Source organism: Anolis carolinensis, chromosome Y (genome assembly GCF_035594765.1).
Source record: "Anolis carolinensis isolate JA03-04 chromosome Y, rAnoCar3.1.pri, whole genome shotgun sequence".
In the NCBI taxonomy this organism is placed as follows: Eukaryota; Metazoa; Chordata; class Lepidosauria; order Squamata; family Dactyloidae; genus Anolis; species Anolis carolinensis.
Genome location: NC_085848.1, coordinates 761,812 through 779,848, shown reverse-complemented (window position 1 = coordinate 779,848; position 18,037 = coordinate 761,812). Strand labels below are relative to the sequence as shown.

Genomic DNA, 18,037 nt, shown 5'->3' with positions numbered 1-18,037 from the left:
TGACTGGATGGCCATCTGTCAGGAGGGCTTGGATGGTGTCTTCCTTTGTGGCAGAAGGGGCTGGACTGGATGACCTTCAGAGACCCCTTTCAAATCTAGGACTCTGTCTGTCTCCCAATCGTATGTATGACTGGATGGCCATCTGTCAGGAGGGCTTGGATGGTGTCTTCCTTTGTGGCAGAAGGGGCTGGACTGGATGACCTTCAGGGACCCCTTTCCAATCTAGGACTCTGTCTGTCTCCCAATCGTATGTATGACTGGATGGCCATCTGTCAGGAGGGCTTGGATGGTGTCTTCCTTTGTGGCAGATGGGGCTGGACTGGATGACCTTCAGGGACCCCTTTCCAATCTAGGACTCTGTCTGTCTCCCAATCGTATGTATGACTGGATGGCCATCTGTCAGGAGGGCTTGGATGGTGTCTTCCTTTGTGGCAGAAGGGGCTGGACTGGATGACCTTCAGGGACCCCTTTCCAATCTAGGACTCTGTCTGTCTCCCAATCGTATGTATGACTGGATGGCCATCTGTCAGGAGGGCTTGGATGGTGTCTTCCTTTGTGGCAGAAGGGGCTGGACTGGATGACCTTCAGGGACCCCTTTCCAATCTAGGACTCTGTCTGTCTCCCAATCGTATGTATGACTGGATGGCCATCTGTCAGGAGGGCTTGGATGGTGTCTTCCTTTGTGGCAGATGGGGCTGGACTGGATGACCTTCAGGGACCCCTTTCCAATCTAGGACTCTGTCTGTCTCCCAATCGTATGTATGACTGGATGGCCATCTGTCAGGAGGGCTTGGATGGTGTCTTCCTTTGTGGCAGATGGGGCTGGACTGGATGACCTTCAGGGACCCCTTTCCAATCTAGGACTCTGTCTGTCTCCCAATCGTATTTGTGACTGGATGGTCATCTGTCAGGAGGGCTTGGATGGTGTCTTCCTTTGTGGCAGATGGGGCTGGACTGGATGACCTTCAGGGACCCCTTTCCAATCTAGGACTCTGTCTGTCTCCCAATCGTATGTATGACTGGATGGCCATCTGTCAGGAGGGCTTGGATGGTGTCTTCCTTTGTGGCAGATGGGGCTGGACTGGATGACCTTCAGGGACCCCTTTCCAATCTAGGACTCTGTCTGTCTCCCAATCGTATGTATGACTGGATGGTCATCTGTCAGGAGGGCTTGGATGGTGTTTTCCTTTGTGGCAGATGGGGCTGGACTGGATGACCTTCAGGGACCCCTTTCCAATCTAGGACTCTGTCTGTCTCCCAATCGTATGTATGACTGGATGGCCATCTGTGAGGAGGGCTTGGATGGTGTCTTCCTTTGTGGCAGAAGGGGCTGGACTGGATGACCTTCAGGGACCCCTTTCCAATCTAGGACTCTGTCTGTCTCCCAATCGTATGTATGACTGGATGGCCATCTGTCAGGAGGGCTTGGATGGTGTCTTCCTTTGTGGCAGAAGGGGCTGGACTGGATGACCTTCAGAGACCCCTTTCAAATCTAGGACTCTGTCTGTCTCCCAATCGTATGTATGACTGGATGGCCATCTGTCAGGAGGGCTTGGATGGTGTCTTCCTTTGTGGCAGAAGGGGCTGGACTGGATGACCTTCAGAGACCCCTTTCAAATCTAGGACTCTGTCTGTCTCCCAATCGTATGTATGACTGGATGGCCATCTGTCAGGAGGGCTTGGATGATGTCTTCCTTTGTGGCAGATGGGGCTGGACTGGATGACCTTCAGGGACCCCTTTCCAATCTAGGACTCTGTCTGTCTCCCAATCGTATGTATGACTGGATGGCCATCTGTCAGGAGGGCTTGGATGGTGTCTTCCTTTGTGGCAGATGGGGCTGGACTGGATGACCTTCAGGGACCCCTTTCCAATCTAGGACTCTGTCTGTCTCCCAATCGTATGTATGACTGGATGGCCATCTGTCAGGAGGGCTTGGATGGTGTCTTCCTTTGTGGCAGAAGGGGCTGGACTGGATGACCTTCAGAGACCCCTTTCCAATCTAGAACTCTATCTCCCAATCGTATTACAACTGGATGGTCATCTGTCAGGAGGGCTTGGATGGTGTCTTCCTTTGTGGCAGAAGGGGCTGGACTGGATGACCTTCAGAGACCCCTTTCCAATCTAGGACTCTGTCTGTCTCCCAATCGTATGTATGACTGGATGGCCATCTGTCAGGAGGGCTTGGATGATGTCTTCCTTTGTGGCAGATGGGGCTGGACTGGATGACCTTCAGAGACCCCTTTCCAATCTAGGACTCTGTCTGTCTCCCAATCGTATGTATGACTGGATGGCCATCTGTCAGGAGGGCTTGGATGGTGTCTTCCTTTGTGGCAGAAGGGGCTGGACTGGATGACCTTCAGAGACCCCTTTCCAATCTAGGACTCTGTCTGTCTCCCAATCGTATGTATGACTGGATGGCCATCTGTCAGGAGGGCTTGGATGGTGTTTTCCTTTGTGGCAGATGGGGCTGGACTGGATGACCTTCAGGGACCCCTTTCCAATCTAGGACTCTGTCTGTCTCCCAATCGTATGTATGACTGGATGGCCATCTGTCAGGAGGGCTTGGATGGTGTCTTCCTTTGTGGCAGATGGGGCTGGACTGGATGACCTTCAGGGACCCCTTTCCAATCTAGGACTCTGTCTGTCTCCCAATCGTATGTATGACTGGATGGCCATCTGTCAGGAGGGCTTGGATGGTGTCTTCCTTTGTGGCAGATGGGGCTGGACTGGATGACCTTCAGAGACCCCTTTCCAATCTAGGACTCTGTCTGTCTCCCAATCGTATGTATGACTGGATGGTCATCTGTCAGGAGGGCTTGGATGGTGTCTTCCTTTGTGGCAGAAGGGGCTGGACTGGATGACCTTCAGAGACCCCTTTCCAATCTAGGACTCTGTCTGTCTCCCAATCGTATGTATGACTGGATGGCCATCTGTCAGGAGGGCTTGGATGATGTCTTCCTTTGTGGCAGATGGGGCTGGACTGGATGACCTTCAGAGACCCCTTTCCAATCTAGGACTCTGTCTGTCTCCCAATCGTATGTATGACTGGATGGCCATCTGTCAGGAGGGCTTGGATGGTGTCTTCCTTTGTGGCAGAAGGGGCTGGACTGGATGACCTTCAGAGACCCCTTTCCAATCTAGGACTCTGTCTGTCTCCCAGTCGTATGTATGACTGGATGGCCATCTGTCAGGAGGGCTTGGATGGTGTCTTCCTTTGTGGCAGATGGGGCTGGACTGGATGACCTTCAGAGACCCCTTTCCAATCTAGGACTCTGTCTGTCTCCCAATCGTATGTATGACTGGATGGCCATCTGTCAGGAGGGCTTGGATGGTGTCTTCCTTTGTGGCAGAAGGGGCTGGACTGGATGACCTTCAGAGACCCCTTTCCAATCTAGGACTCTGTCTGTCTCCCAATCGTATGTATGACTGGATGGCCATCTGTCAGGAGGGCTTGGATGGTGTCTTCCTTTGTGGCAGAAGGGGCTGGACTGGATGACCTTCAGAGACCCCTTTCCAATCTAGGACTCTGTCTGTCTCCCAATCGTATGTATGACTGGATGGCCATCTGTCAGGAGGGCTTGGATGGTGTCTTCCTGTGTGGCAGAAGGGGCTGGACTGGATGACCTTCAGAGACCCCTTTCCAATCTAGGACTCTGTCTGTCTCCCAATCGTATGTATGACTGGATGGCCATCTGTCAGGAGGGCTTGGATGGTGTCTTCCTTTGTGGCAGAAGGGGCTGGACTGGATGACCTTCAGAGACCCCTTTCCAATCTAGGACTCTGTCTGTCTCCCAGTCGTATGTATGACTGGATGGTCATCTGTGAGGAGGGCTTGGATGGTGTCTTCCTTTGTGGCAGATGGGGCTGGACTGGATGACCTTCAGAGACCCCTTTCCAATCTAGGACTCTGTCTGTCTCCCAATCGTATGTATGACTGGATGGCCATCTGTCAGGAGGGCTTGGATGGTGTCTTCCTTTGTGGCAGATGGGGCTGGACTGGATGACCTTCAGAGACCCCTTTCCAATCTAGGACTCTGTCTGTCTCCCAATCGTATGTATGACTGGATGGCCATCTGTCAGGAGGGCTTGGATGGTGTCTTCCTTTGTGGCAGAAGGGGCTGGACTGGATGACCTTCAGAGACCCCTTTCCAATCTAGGACTCTGTCTGTCTCCCAATCGTATGTATGACTGGATGGCCATCTGTCAGGAGGGCTTGGATGGTGTCTTCCTTTGTGGCAGAAGGGGCTGGACTGGATGACCTTCAGGGACCCCTTTCCAATCTAGGACTCTGTCTGTCTCCCAATCGTATGTATGACTGGATGGCCATCTGTCAGGAGGGCTTGGATGGTGTCTTCCTTTGTGGCAGATGGGGCTGGACTGGATGACCTTCAGGGACCCCTTTCCAATCTAGGACTCTGTCTGTCTCCCAATCGTATGTATGACTGGATGGCCATCTGTCAGGAGGGCTTGGATGGTGTCTTCCTTTGTGGCAGATGGGGCTGGACTGGATGACCTTCAGGGACCCCTTTCCAATCTAGGACTCTGTCTGTCTCCCAATCGTATGTATGACTGGATGGCCATCTGTCAGGAGGGCTTGGATGGTGTCTTCCTTTGTGGCAGATGGGGCTGGACTGGATGACCTTCAGGGACCCCTTTCCAATCTAGGACTCTGTCTGTCTCCCAATCGTATGTATGACTGGATGGCCATCTGTCTGGAGGGCTTGGATGATGTCTTCCTTTGTGGCAGATGGGGCTGGACTGGATGACCTTCAGGGACCCCTTTCCAATCTAGGACTCTGTCTGTCTCCCAATCGTATGTATGACTGGATGGCCATCTGTCAGGAGGGCTTGGATGGTGTCTTCCTTTGTGGCAGATGGGGCTGGACTGGATGACCTTCAGGGACCCCTTTCCAATCTAGGACTCTGTCTGTCTCCCAATCGTATGTATGACTGGATGGCCATCTGTCTGGAGGGCTTGGATGATGTCTTCCTTTGTGGCAGATGGGGCTGGACTGGATGACCTTCAGGGACCCCTTTCCAATCTAGGACTCTGTCTGTCTCCCAATCGTATGTATGACTGGATGGCCATCTGTCAGGAGGGCTTGGATGGTGTCTTCCTTTGTGGCAGATGGGGCTGGACTGGATGACCTTCAGAGACCCCTTTCCAATCTAGGACTCTGTCTGTCTCCCAATCGTATGTATGACTGGATGGCCATCTGTCAGGAGGGCTTGGATGGTGTCTTCCTTTGTGGCAGATGGGGCTGGACTGTCATACATACGATTGGGAGACAGACAGAGTCCTAGATTGGAAAGGGGTCCCTGAAGGTCATCCAGTCCAGCCCCATCTGCCACAAAGGAAGACACCATCCAAGCCCTCCTGACAGATGGCCATCCAGTCATACATACGATTGGGAGACAGACAGAGTCCTAGATTGGAAAGGGGTCTCTGAAGGTCATCCAGTCCAGCCCCTTCTGCCACAAAGGAAGACACCATCCAAGCCCTCCTGACAGATGGCCATCCAGTCATACATACGATTGGGAGACAGACAGAATCCTAGATTGGAAAGGGGTCCCTGAAGGTCATCCAGTCCAGCCCCATCTGCCACAAAGGAAGACACCATCCAAGCCCTCCTGACAGATGGCCATCCAGTCATACATACGATTGGGAGACAGACAGAATCCTAGATTGGAAAGGGGTCCCTGAAGGTCATCCAGTCCAGCCCCATCTGCCACACAGGAAGACACCATCCAAGCCCTCCTGACAGATGGCCATCCAGTCATACATACGATTGGGAGACAGACAGAGTCCTAGATTGGAAAGGGGTCCCTGAAGGTCATCCAGTCCAGCCCCATCTGCCACAAAGGAAGACACCATCCAAGCCCTCCTCACAGATGGCCATCCAGTCATACATACGATTGGGAGACAGACAGAGTCCTAGATTGGAAAGGGGTCCCTGAAGGTCATCCAGTCCAGCCCCATCTGCCACAAAGGAAGACATCATCCAAGCCCTCCAGACAGATGGCCATCCAGTCATACATACGATTGGGAGACAGACAGAGTCCTAGATTGGAAAGGGGTCTCTGAAGGTCATCCAGTCCAGCCCCATCTGCCACAAAGGAAGACACCATCCAAGCCCTCCTGACAGATGGCCATCCAGTCATACATACGATTGGGAGACAGACAGAGTCCTAGATTGGAAAGGGGTCCCTGAAGGTCATCCAGTCCAGCCCCATCTGCCACAAAGGAAGACACCATCCAAGCCCTCCTGACAGATGGCCATCCAGTCATACATACGATTGGGAGACAGACAGAGTCCTAGATTGGAAAGGGGTCTCTGAAGGTCATCCAGTCCAGCCCCTTCTGCCACAAAGGAAGACACCATCCAAGCCCTCCTGACAGATGGCCATCCAGTCATACATACGATTGGGAGACAGACAGAGTCCTAGATTGGAAAGGGGTCTCTGAAGGTCATCCAGTCCAGCCCCATCTGCCACAAAGGAAGACATCATCCAAGCCCTCCTGACAGATGGCCATCCAGTCATACATACGATTGGGAGACAGACAGAGTCCTAGATTGGAAAGGGGTCTCTGAAGGTCATCCAGTCCAGCCCCATCTGCCACAAAGGAAGACACCATCCAAGCCCTCCTGACAGATGGCCATCCAGTCATACATACGATTGGGAGACAGACAGAGTCCTAGATTGGAAAGGGGTCTCTGAAGGTCATCCAGTCCAGCCCCATCTGCCACAAAGGAAGACACCATCCAAGCCCTCCTGACAGATGGCCATCCAGTCATACATACGATTGGGAGACAGACAGAGTCCTAGATTGGAAAGGGGTCTCTGAAGGTCATCCAGTCCAGCCCCTTCTGCCACAAAGGAAGACACCATCCAAGCCCTCCTGACAGATGGCCATCCAGTCATACATACGATTGGGAGACAGACAGAGTCCTAGATTGGAAAGGGGTCTCTGAAGGTCATCCAGTCCAGCCCCATCTGCCACAAAGGAAGACATCATCCAAGCCCTCCTGACAGATGGCCATCCAGTCATACATACGATTGGGAGACAGACAGAGTCCTAGATTGGAAAGGGGTCTCTGAAGGTCATCCAGTCCAGCCCCTTCTGCCACAAAGGAAGACACCATCCAAGCCCTCCTGACAGATGGCCATCCAGTCATACATACGATTGGGAGACAGACAGAGTCCTAGATTGGAAAGGGGTCTCTGAAGGTCATCCAGTCCAGCCCCATCTGCCACAAAGGAAGACATCATCCAAGCCCTCCTGACAGATGGCCATCCAGTCATACATACGATTGGGAGACAGACAGAGTCCTAGATTGGAAAGGGGTCTCTGAAGGTCATCCAGTCCAGCCCCATCTGCCACAAAGGAAGACACCATCCAAGCCCTCCTGACAGATGGCCATCCAGTCATACATACGATTGGGAGACAGACAGAGTCCTAGATTGGAAAGGGGTCTCTGAAGGTCATCCAGTCCAGCCCCATCTGCCACAAAGGAAGACACCATCCAAGCCCTCCTGACAGATGGCCATCCAGTCATACATACGATTGGGAGACAGACAGAGTCCTAGATTGGAAAGGGGTCCCTGAAGGTCATCCAGTCCAGCCCCATCTGCCACAAAGGAAGACACCATCCAAGCCCTCCTGACAGATGGCCATCCAGTCATACATACGATTGGGAGACAGACAGAGTCCTAGATTGGAAAGGGGTCTCTGAAGGTCATCCAGTCCAGCCCCATCTGCCACAAAGGAAGACACCATCCAAGCCCTCCTGACAGATGGCCATCCAGTCATACATACGATTGGGAGACAGACAGAGTCCTAGATTGGAAAGGGGTCTCTGAAGGTCATCCAGTCCAGCCCCATCTGCCACAAAGGAAGACACCATCCAAGCCCTCCTCACAGATGACCATCCAGTCATACATACGACTGGGAGACAGACAGAGTCCTAGATTGGAAAGGGGTCTCTGAAGGTCATCCAGTCCAGCCCCTTCTGCCACAAAGGAAGACACCATCCAAGCCCTCCTGACAGATGGCCATCCAGTCATACATACGATTGGGAGACAGACAGAGTCCTAGATTGGAAAGGGGTCTCTGAAGGTCATCCAGTCCAGCCCCTTCTGCCACACAGGAAGACACCATCCAAGCCCTCCTGACAGATGGCCATCCAGTCATACATACGATTGGGAGACAGACAGAGTCCTAGATTGGAAAGGGGTCTCTGAAGGTCATCCAGTCCAGCCCCTTCTGCCACAAAGGAAGACACCATCCAAGCCCTCCTGACAGATGGCCATCCAGTCATACATACGATTGGGAGACAGACAGAGTCCTAGATTGGAAAGGGGTCTCTGAAGGTCATCCAGTCCAGCCCCATCTGCCACAAAGGAAGACACCATCCAAGCCCTCCTGACAGATGGCCATCCAGTCATACATACGATTGGGAGACAGACAGAGTCCTAGATTGGAAAGGGGTCTCTGAAGGTCATCCAGTCCAGCCCCATCTGCCACAAAGGAAGACACCATCCAAGCCCTCCAGACAGATGGCCATCCAGTCATACATACGACTGGGAGACAGACAGAGTCCTAGATTGGAAAGCGGTCCCTGAAGGTCATCCAGTCCAGCCCCATCTGCCACAAAGGAAGACACCATCCAAGCCCTCCTGACAGATGGCCATCCAGTCATACATACGATTGGGAGACAGACAGAGTCCTAGATTGGAAAGGGGTCCCTGAAGGTCATCCAGTCCAGCCCCATCTGCCACAAAGGAAGACATCATCCAAGCCCTCCTGACAGATGGCCATCCAGTCATACATACGATTGGGAGACAGACAGAGTCCTAGATTGGAAAGGGGTCTCTGAAGGTCATCCAGTCCAGCCCCATCTGCCACAAAGGAAGACACCATCCAAGCCCTCCAGACAGATGGCCATCCAGTCATACATACGATTGGGAGACAGACAGAGTCCTAGATTGGAAAGCGGTCCCTGAAGGTCATCCAGTCCAGCCCCATCTGCCACAAAGGAAGACACCATCCAAGCCCTCCAGACAGATGGCCATCCAGTCATACATACGATTGGGAGACAGACAGAGTCCTAGATTGGAAAGCGGTCCCTGAAGGTCATCCAGTCCAGCCCCATCTGCCACAAAGGAAGACACCATCCAAGCCCTCCTGACAGATGGCCATCCAGTCATACATACGATTGGGAGACAGACAGAGTCCTAGATTGGAAAGGGGTCCCTGAAGGTCATCCAGTCCAGCCCCATCTGCCACAAAGGAAGACATCATCCAAGCCCTCCTGACAGATGGCCATCCAGTCATACATACGATTGGGAGACAGACAGAGTCCTAGATTTGAAAGGGGTCTCTGAAGGTCATCCAGTCCAGCCCCTTCTGCCACAAAGGAAGACACCATCCAAGCCCTCCTGACAGATGGCCATCCAGTCATACATACGATTGGGAGACAGACAGAGTCCTAGATTTGAAAGGGGTCTCTGAAGGTCATCCAGTCCAGCCCCATCTGCCACAAAGGAAGACACCATCCAAGCCCTCCTGACAGATGGCCATCCAGTCATACATACGATTGGGAGACAGACAGAGTCCTAGATTGGAAAGGGGTCTCTGAAGGTCATCCAGTCCAGCCCCATCTGCCACAAAGGAAGACACCATCCAAGCCCTCCTGACAGATGGCCATCCAGTCATACATACGATTGGGAGACAGACAGAGTCCTAGATTGGAAAGGGGTCCCTGAAGGTCATCCAGTCCAGCCCCATCTGCCACAAAGGAAGACACCATCCAAGCCCTCCTGACAGATGGCCATCCAGTCATACATACGACTGGGAGACAGACAGAGTCCTAGATTGGAAAGGGGTCCCTGAAGGTCATCCAGTCCAGCCCCATCTGCCACAAAGGAAGACACCATCCAAGCCCTCCTGACAGATGGCCATCCAGTCATACATACGATTGGGAGACAGACAGAGTCCTAGATTGGAAAGCGGTCCCTGAAGGTCATCCAGTCCAGCCCCATCTGCCACAAAGGAAGACATCATCCAAGCCCTCCTGACAGATGGCCATCCAGTCATACATACGATTGGGAGACAGACAGAGTCCTAGATTGGAAAGGGGTCCCTGAAGGTCATCCAGTCCAGCCCCATCTGCCACAAAGGAAGACACCATCCAAGCCCTCCAGACACATGGCCATCCAGTCATACATACGACTGGGAGACAGACAGAGTCCTAGATTAGAAAGTGGTCTCTGAAGGTCATCCAGTCCAGCCCCTTCTGCCACAAGGGAAGACACCATCCAAGCCCTCCAGACAGATGGCCATCCAGTCATACATACGATTGGGAGACAGACAGAGTCCTAGATTGGAAAGGGGTCTCTGAAGGTCATCCAGTCCAGCCCCTTCTGCCACAAAGGAAGACACCATCCAAGCCCTCCTGACAGATGGCCATCCAGTCATACATACGATTGGGAGACAGACAGAGTCCTAGATTGGAAAGGGGTCTCTGAAGGTCATCCAGTCCAGCCCCATCTGCCACAAAGGAAGACACCATCCAAGCCCTCCTGACAGATGGCCATCCAGTCATACATACGATTGGGAGACAGACAGAGTCCTAGATTGGAAAGCGGTCCCTGAAGGTCATCCAGTCCAGCCCCATCTGCCACAAAGGAAGACACCATCCAAGCCCTCCTGACAGATGGCCATCCAGTCATACATACGATTGGGAGACAGACAGAATCCTAGATTGGAAAGGGGTCTCTGAAGGTCATCCAGTCCAGCCCCATCTGCCACACAGGAAGACACCATCCAAGCCCTCCTGACAGATGGCCATCCAGTCACAAATACGATTGGGAGACAGACAGAGTCCTAGATTGGAAAGGGGTCCCTGAAGGTCATCCAGTCCAGCCCCTTCTGCCACAAAGGAAGACACCATCCAAGCCCTCCTGACAGATGGCCATCCAGTCATACATACGATTGGGAGACAGACAGAGTCCTAGATTGGAAAGGGGTCTCTGAAGGTCATCCAGTCCAGCCCCTTCTGCCACAAAGGAAGACACCATCCAAGCCCTCCTGACAGATGGCCATCCAGTCATACATACGATTGGGAGACAGACAGAGTCCTAGATTGGAAAGGGGTCCCTGAAGGTCATCCAGTCCAGCCCCTTCTGCCACAAAGGAAGACACCATCCAAGCCCTCCTGACAGATGGCCATCCAGTCATACATACGATTGGGAGACAGACAGAGTCCTAGATTGGAAAGGGGTCTCTGAAGGTCATCCAGTCCAGCCCCTTCTGCCACAAAGGAAGACACCATCCAAGCCCTCCTGACAGATGGCCATCCAGTCATACATACGATTGGGAGACAGACAGAGTCCTAGATTGGAAAGGGGTCTCTGAAGGTCATCCAGTCCAGCCCCTTCTGCCACAAAGGAAGACACCATCCAAGCCCTCCTGACAGATGGCCATCCAGTCATACATACGATTGGGAGACAGACAGAGTCCTAGATTGGAAAGGGGTCTCTGAAGGTCATCCAGTCCAGCCCCTTCTGCCACAAAGGAAGACACCATCCAAGCCCTCCTGACAGATGGCCATCCAGTCATACATACGATTGGGAGACAGACAGAGTCCTAGATTGGAAAGGGGTCCCTGAAGGTCATCCAGTCCAGCCCCTTCTGCCACAAAGGAAGACACCATCCAAGCCCTCCTGACAGATGGCCATCCAGTCATACATACGATTGGGAGACAGACAGAGTCCTAGATTGGAAAGGGGTCTCTGAAGGTCATCCAGTCCAGCCCCTTCTGCCACAAAGGAAGACACCATCCAAGCCCTCCTGACAGATGGCCATCCAGTCATACATACGATTGGGAGACAGACAGAGTCCTAGATTGGAAAGGGGTCCCTGAAGGTCATCCAGTCCAGCCCCATCTGCCACAAAGGAAGACACCATCCAAGCCCTCCTGACAGATGGCCATCCAGTCATACATACGATTGGGAGACAGACAGAGTCCTAGATTGGAAAGGGGTCTCTGAAGGTCATCCAGTCCAGCCCCTTCTGCCACAAAGGAAGACACCATCCAAGCCCTCCTGACAGATGGCCATCCAGTCATACATACGATTGGGAGACAGACAGAGTCCTAGATTGGAAAGGGGTCCCTGAAGGTCATCCAGTCCAGCCCCTTCTGCCACAAAGGAAGACACCATCCAAGCCCTCCTGACAGATGGCCATCCAGTCATACATACGATTGGGAGACAGACAGAGTCCTAGATTGGAAAGGGGTCTCTGAAGGTCATCCAGTCCAGCCCCATCTGCCACAAAGGAAGACACCATCCAAGCCCTCCTGACAGATGGCCATCCAGTCATACATACGATTGGGAGACAGACAGAGTCCTAGATTGGAAAGGGGTCCCTGAAGGTCATCCAGTCCAGCCCCTTCTGCCACAAAGGAAGACACCATCCAAGCCCTCCTGACAGATGGCCATCCAGTCATACATACGATTGGGAGACAGACAGAGTCCTAGATTGGAAAGGGGTCTCTGAAGGTCATCCAGTCCAGCCCCTTCTGCCACAAAGGAAGACACCATCCAAGCCCTCCTGACAGATGGCCATCCAGTCATACATACGATTGGGAGACAGACAGAGTCCTAGATTGGAAAGGGGTCCCTGAAGGTCATCCAGTCCAGCCCCTTCTGCCACAAAGGAAGACACCATCCAAGCCCTCCTGACAGATGGCCATCCAGTCATACATACGATTGGGAGACAGACAGAGTCCTAGATTGGAAAGGGGTCTCTGAAGGTCATCCAGTCCAGCCCCTTCTGCCACAAAGGAAGACACCATCCAAGCCCTCCTGACAGATGGCCATCCAGTCATACATACGATTGGGAGACAGACAGAGTCCTAGATTGGAAAGGGGTCCCTGAAGGTCATCCAGTCCAGCCCCTTCTGCCACAAAGGAAGACACCATCCAAGCCCTCCTGACAGATGGCCATCCAGTCATACATACGATTGGGAGACAGACAGAGTCCTAGATTGGAAAGGGGTCTCTGAAGGTCATCCAGTCCAGCCCCTTCTGCCACAAAGGAAGACACCATCCAAGCCCTCCTGACAGATGGCCATCCAGTCATACATACGATTGGGAGACAGACAGAGTCCTAGATTGGAAAGGGGTCCCTGAAGGTCATCCAGTCCAGCCCCTTCTGCCACAAAGGAAGACACCATCCAAGCCCTCCTGACAGATGGCCATCCAGTCATACATACGATTGGGAGACAGACAGAGTCCTAGATTGGAAAGGGGTCTCTGAAGGTCATCCAGTCCAGCCCCTTCTGCCATAAAGGAAGACACCATCCAAGCCCTCCTGACAGATGGCCATCCAGTCATACATACGATTGGGAGACAGACAGAGTCCTAGATTGGAAAGGGGTCCCTGAAGGTCATCCAGTCCAGCCCCATCTGCCACAAAGGAAGACACCATCCAAGCCCTCCTGACAGATGGCCATCCAGTCATACATACGATTGGGAGACAGACAGAGTCCTAGATTGGAAAGGGGTCCCTGAAGGTCATCCAGTCCAGCCCCTTCTGCCACAAAGGAAGACACCATCCAAGCCCTCCTGACAGATGACCATCCAGTCATACATACGATTGGGAGACAGACAGAGTCCTAGATTGGAAAGGGGTCTCTGAAGGTCATCCAGTCCAGCCCCTTCTGCCACAAAGGAAGACACCATCCAAGCCCTCCTGACAGATGGCCATCCAGTCATACATACGATTGGGAGACAGACAGAGTCCTAGATTGGAAAGGGGTCTCTGAAGGTCATCCAGTCCAGCCCCTTCTGCCACAAAGGAAGACACCATCCAAGCCCTCCTGACAGATGGCCATCCAGTCATACATACGATTGGGAGACAGACAGAGTCCTAGATTGGAAAGGGGTCTCTGAAGGTCATCCAGTCCAGCCCCTTCTGCCACAAAGGAAGACACCATCCAAGCCCTCCTGACAGATGGCCATCCAGTCATACATACGATTGGGAGACAGACAGAGTCCTAGATTGGAAAGGGGTCCCTGAAGGTCATCCAGTCCAGCCCCTTCTGCCACAAAGGAAGACACCATCCAAGCCCTCCTGACAGATGGCCATCCAGTCATACATACGATTGGGAGACAGACAGAGTCCTAGATTGGAAAGGGGTCCCTGAAGGTCATCCAGTCCAGCCCGTTCTGCCACAAAGGAAGACACCATCCAAGCCCTCCTGACAGATGGCCATCCAGTCATACATACGATTGGGAGACAGACAGAGTCCTAGATTGGAAAGGGGTCCCTGAAGGTCATCCAGTCCAGCCCCATCTGCCACAAAGGAAGACACCATCCAAGCCCTCCTGACAGATGGCCATCCAGTCATACATACGATTGGGAGACAGACAGAGTCCTAGATTGGAAAGGGGTCCCTGAAGGTCATCCAGTCCAGCCCGTTCTGCCACAAAGGAAGACACCATCCAAGCCCTCCTGACAGATGGCCATCCAGTCATACATACGATTGGGAGACAGACAGAGTCCTAGATTGGAAAGGGGTCCCTGAAGGTCATCCAGTCCAGCCCCATCTGCCACAAAGGAAGACACCATCCAAGCCCTCCTGACAGATGGCCATCCAGTCATACATACGATTGGGAGACAGACAGAGTCCTAGATTGGAAAGGGGTCCCTGAAGGTCATCCAGTCCAGCCCGTTCTGCCACAAAGGAAGACACCATCCAAGCCCTCCTGACAGATGGCCATCCAGTCATACATACGATTGGGAGACAGACAGAGTCCTAGATTGGAAAGGGGTCCCTGAAGGTCATCCAGTCCAGCCCCTTCTGCCACAAAGGAAGACACCATCCAAGCCCTCCTGACAGATGGCCATCCAGTCATACATACGATTGGGAGACAGACAGAGTCCTAGATTGGAAAGGGGTCTCTGAAGGTCATCCAGTCCAGCCCCATCTGCCACAAAGGAAGACACCATCCAAGCCCTCCTGACAGATGGCCATCCAGTCATACATACGATTGGGAGACAGACAGAATCCTAGATTGGAAAGGGGTCTCTGAAGGTCATCCAGTCCAGCCCCATCTGCCACAAAGGAAGACACCATCCAAGCCCTCCTGACAGATGGCCATCCAGTCATACATACGATTGGGAGACAGACAGAGTCCTAGATTGGAAAGGGGTCCCTGAAGGTCATCCAGTCCAGCCCCTTCTGCCACAAAGGAAGACACCATCCAAGCCCTCCTGACAGATGGCCATCCAGTCATACATACGATTGGGAGACAGACAGAGTCCTAGATTGGAAAGGGGTCTCTGAAGGTCATCCAGTCCAGCCCCATCTGCCACAAAGGAAGACACCATCCAAGCCCTCCTGACAGATGGCCATCCAGTCATACATACGATTGGGAGACAGACAGAATCCTAGATTGGAAAGGGGTCTCTGAAGGTCATCCAGTCCAGCCCCATCTGCCACAAAGGAAGACACCATCCAAGCCCTCCTGACAGATGGCCATCCAGTCATACATACGATTGGGAGACAGACAGAGTCCTAGATTGGAAAGCGGTCCCTGAAGGTCATCCAGTCCAGCCCCATCTGCCACAAAGGAAGACACCATCCAAGCCCTCCTGACAGATGGCCATCCAGTCATACATACGATTGGGAGACAGACAGAATCCTAGATTGGAAAGGGGTCTCTGAAGGTCATCCAGTCCAGCCCCATCTGCCACAAAGGAAGACATCATCCAAGCCCTCCTGACAGATGGCCATCCAGTCATACATACGATTGGGAGACAGACAGAGTCCTAGATTGGAAAGCGGTCCCTGAAGGTCATCCAGTCCAGCCCCATCTGCCACAAAGGAAGACACCATCCAAGCCCTCCTGACAGATGGCCATCCAGTCATACATACGATTGGGAGACAGACAGAATCCTAGATTGGAAAGGGGTCTCTGAAGGTCATCCAGTCCAGCCCCATCTGCCACACAGGAAGACACCATCCAAGCCCTCCTGACAGATGGCCATCCAGTCATACATACGATTCGGAGACAGACAGAGTCCTAGATTGGAAAGGGGTCCCTGAAGGTCATCCAGTCCAGCCCCATCTGCCACAAAGGAAGACACCATCCAAGCCCTCCTGACAGATGGCCATCCAGTCATACATACGATTGGGAGACAGACAGAGTCCTAGATTGGAAAGGGGTCCCTGAAGGTCATCCAGTCCAGCCCCATCTGCCACAAAGGAAGACATCATCCAAGCCCTCCTGACAGATGGCCATCCAGTCATACATACGATTGGGAGACAGACAGAGTCCTAGATTTGAAAGGGGTCTCTGAAGGTCATCCAGTCCAGCCCCTTCTGCCACAAAGGAAGACACCATCCAAGCCCTCCTGACAGATGGCCATCCAGTCATACATACGATTGGGAGACAGACAGAGTCCTAGATTTGAAAGGGGTCTCTGAAGGTCATCCAGTCCAGCCCCTTCTGCCACAAAGGAAGACACCATCCAAGCCCTCCTGACAGATGGCCATCCAGTCATACATACGATTGGGAGACAGACAGAGTCCTAGATTGGAAAGGGGTCCCTGAAGGTCATCCAGTCCAGCCCCATCTGCCACAAAGGAAGACATCATCCAAGCCCTCCTGACAGATGGCCATCCAGTCATACATACGATTGGGAGACAGACAGAGTCCTAGATTGGAAAGGGGTCCCTGAAGGTCATCCAGTCCAGCCCCATCTGCCACACAGGAAGACACCATCCAAGCCCTCCTGACAGATGGCCATCCAGTCATACATACGATTGGGAGACAGACAGAGTCCTAGATTGGAAAGGGGTCCCTGAAGGTCATCCAGTCCAGCCCCATCTGCCACAAAGGAAGACACCATCCAAGCCCTCCTGACAGATGGCCATCCAGTCATACATACGATTGGGAGACAGACAGAGTCCTAGATTGGAAAGGGGTCCCTGAAGGTCATCCAGTCCAGCCCCATCTGCCACAAAGGAAGACACCATCCAAGCCCTCCTGACAGATGGCCATCCAGTCATACATACGATTGGGAGACAGACAGAGTCCTCGATTGGAAAGGGGTCCCTGAAGGTCATCCAGTCCAGCCCCATCTGCCACAAAGGAAGACATCATCCAAGCCCTCCTGACAGATGGCCATCCAGTCATACATACGATTGGGAGACAGACAGAGTCCTAGATTGGAAAGGGGTCTCTGAAGGTCATCCAGTCCAGCCCCATCTGCCACAAAGGAAGACACCATCCAAGCCCTCCTGACAGATGGCCATCCAGTCATACATACGATTGGGAGACAGACAGAGTCCTAGATTGGAAAGGGGTCCCTGAAGGTCATCCAGTCCAGCCCCATCTGCCACAAAGGAAGACATCATCCAAGCCCTCCTGACAGATGGCCATCCAGTCATACATACGATTGGGAGACAGACAGAGTCCTAGATTGGAAAGGGGTCTCTGAAGGTCATCCAGTCCAGCCCCATCTGCCACAAAGGAAGACACCATCCAAGCCCTCCTGACAGATGGCCATCCAGTCATACATACGATTGGGAGACAGACAGAGTCCTAGATTGGAAAGGGGTCCCTGAAGGTCATCCAGTCCAGCCCCATCTGCCACAAAGGAAGACACCATCCAAGCCCTCCTGACAGATGGCCATCCAGTCATACATACGATTGGGAGACAGACAGAGTCCTAGATTGGAAAGGGGTCCCTGAAGGTCATCCAGTCCAGCCCCATCTGCCACAAAGGAAGACATCATCCAAGCCCTCCTGACAGATGGCCATCCAGTCATACATACGATTGGGAGACAGACAGAGTCCTAGATTGGAAAGGGGTCCCTGAAGGTCATCCAGTCCAGCCCCATCTGCCACAAAGGAAGACACCATCCAAGCCCTCCTGACAGATGGCCATCCAGTCATACATACGATTGGGAGACAGACAGAGTCCTAGATTGGAAAGGGGTCCCTGAAGGTCATCCAGTC

At 53.0% G+C, this 18,037-nt stretch overlaps 1 long non-coding RNA gene across 1 annotated transcript; it reads left to right on the top strand.

The window, feature by feature from the left end:
- Positions 1–5,275: 5,275 nt before the first annotated feature.
- Positions 5,276–17,107, top strand: LOC134292959 (uncharacterized). Its single transcript, XR_010000043.1, has 3 exons — positions 5,276–6,215; positions 6,470–9,771; positions 10,026–17,107. It is a non-coding gene; the product is annotated as an uncharacterized LOC134292959 (long non-coding RNA).
- The last annotated feature ends 930 nt before the right edge of the window (positions 17,108–18,037 follow it).